This window comes from Limulus polyphemus, unplaced genomic scaffold (assembly GCF_000517525.1).
Source record: "Limulus polyphemus unplaced genomic scaffold, Limulus_polyphemus-2.1.2 Scaffold2689, whole genome shotgun sequence".
NCBI lineage: Eukaryota > Metazoa > Arthropoda > Merostomata > Xiphosura > Limulidae > Limulus > Limulus polyphemus.
This window is the reverse complement of record NW_013668299.1, coordinates 168,020-170,729: the sequence shown is the minus strand read 5'-3', so window position 1 is coordinate 170,729 and position 2,710 is coordinate 168,020.

Genomic DNA, 2,710 nt, shown 5'->3' with positions numbered 1-2,710 from the left:
CTATCTTTGAGACTCGTTTTTTCCTACTTTATAACCCATCACAACTAGCTTTATACAAGAGGGAATCCTCAATAGTCGTGGCACTTGAAATTCTTTCAGGCAGGAGTAGAGTAAATTAATCTATGAGACATTGGGTGTGGTAAAATATAGCAATCGAAAGGGTTTGACCTCTCGAGTCCAAAACTGTAATTCGATCTTAAATCAGTCAAGAGATGACGAGCTAAAAGCTTGTACTTAAAAAAAACTCGGAGCCATTCTGAGCCACTTTGCCGCGGCTAAAAATATAGAAATTGTCTGTAATTTATGTTTCGGATAGTTTCATTCCGTCTCTTTTTATTTTTGCATTATTCAAAAGAATAAAACGAAGAGTCCACAAGTCAGAGAAATGTCAACGAAGAAAACTATCTTTGGATATCAACGTAACTTTCGTGACAGGAAACTTAAAAAATAACGAATAAAAATAATAACATTTGGAATCGTAGTCCTTGGAGACTGTATCCTTGGAGACTGTAACCTTGGAGACTCCATACTGCAGTTTATTCGATAGTAAGATAATCGGCAATATTTTATCGACTGGAAATTGGGCAACGAAAATCCAAAAATAAAACCAAATAAGCACGGAAAAGAAATGGTGAAGGTATAATTCAAGCTAACTCGATAAAGAAGTTTTAGTATTCAGTAGTATAAAAGAATGAGTTAGAAAAGACCGGAAACAATATCTTTTAGTTCGCATTTTCCATAAACTTAGTGTCAACCCTGAACATTTAAAATTTAAATATTCTTACCTCATTTTATTTTTAAACACCAGATGGAGGTGTTCTAAGTTGACATCTTTTTTTTTTTCATTACGTTCAACATTGTATAAAGGAAATATAAGAAACGGTAATAGCTATTGAAGCAATCGTTTGTGTTTATCCCCTCACGAAGTTACTTTTTTAAAATACCATTTATGTTACTGATTGGTTGTTGTTTATCACGTGAACAAGTTGCGTATGTAGTTCAGAAACTCTGATTCTACAAACGGGTGGTGCACATTTAACATTGGCGAAATATTGTGATTTTAAATGCGTATTCACATTTTTTTAAAAATAAATGTTTAACTTCAGTTTGGTTCTATACAAAACATTATACTACGCGATCCATTATTAACTACGTGAGGTAAAACTATTCTTTTATAAGGCTAGTTTGTTTTGAATTTCGCGCAAAGCTACACGAGGGCTATCTTCGCTAGCCGTCCCTAATTTAGCAGTGTAAGACTAGAGGGAAGGCAGCTAGTCATCACCACCCACCGCCAACTCTTGGGCTACTCTTTTACCAACGAATAGTGGGATTGACCGTCACATTATAACGCCACCACGGCTGAAAGGACGAGCATGTTTGGTGTGACGGGGATTCGAACCCGCGATCGCGAGTCGAGTACCCTAACCACCTGGCCGTATAAGGCTAGAAACAGAAAGAAAGAAAAAATCATTAAACATGTACATGAATTTCACTTGTGAACTTCTCTAACATTGTAACAGCAGTGCTCGTTATCTTTACTATTGTAAGTAGGAAAAAATATTAAAAACGGTCGACTACAGTGGTTTTTTATATCAAAATCAATGTGATGTTCATTCTTGATTGTCTGAAAAGTTTTTACGGTCCTTATACGGTGTGCTCTTCAATATTAAAAAAAAACAGCAGCAACAACAACAATAATTTTCTATAGCCACAATAACAACAATATATCAACATTAGTTTTCTATAACAACAGTAGTTTTCTATAGCAACAACAACAACAATTTCTATAGCAACAATAACAACAATATATCAACAATAGTTTCTCTAGCAACAATAACAACAATATATCAACAATAGTTTTCTATAGTCACAATAACAACAATATATTAACAATAGTTTTGTATAACAACAACAAAACTTATTTAAAGCAACAACAACAAATCTTTCACAACAACAGCATCTTTCTACAACAACAACAAAGTGCTTCTACCGCAACAACAGCTTTCTACAACAACAACAAAGTTTTCCGCAAAAACAACAGCTTTCTATAAAGCATGGTTCTTTCAGTTGCATTATTGGTTTTCAAAATAAAATCTCTAAAACAGACATATATATTATTTTTACTTCAGAGAGTTATAGGCATCTGTAAAAAGCTCTAACCAATAATACACCTTTAGCCCTAATGATCTTCCTTGCATTAAAAAAAAAAAATCAGATCTATGTTGGAATAATGGGTGTATGATCGTAAAGCTAGTAAATCGTATGTTTGTTATGGATTTCGCGTAAAGCGACACGAGGGTTATCTGCGTTACCCTTACCTAATTTAGCAGTGTAAGACTAGAGGGAAGGCAGCTGGTCATTACCACCCACCGCCAACTCTTGGGCTATTATTTTACTAACGAATAATAGGACTGACCGTCACATTATAACGCCCTCACGGCTGAAAGGGTAAGCATGTTTGGTATGACGAACCCGCGACCCACAAATTGCGAGTCGAGCGCCCCCTGGCCATGCCGGCCCGTAAATCGTAGGAAACTCGGTTTACTTATTGAAAAATCTATATTAGGCCTATTAACAGTCAATCGCTTCAGGCAACTTAGAGATAATGTTGCTAAAATGAAAAAAAAAAGAGACTTAACAGGCTTTCGGTCTCTTTAAATGACAAAAAAGAGACTTAACAGGCTTTCGGTCTCTTTAAATGACAAAAAAG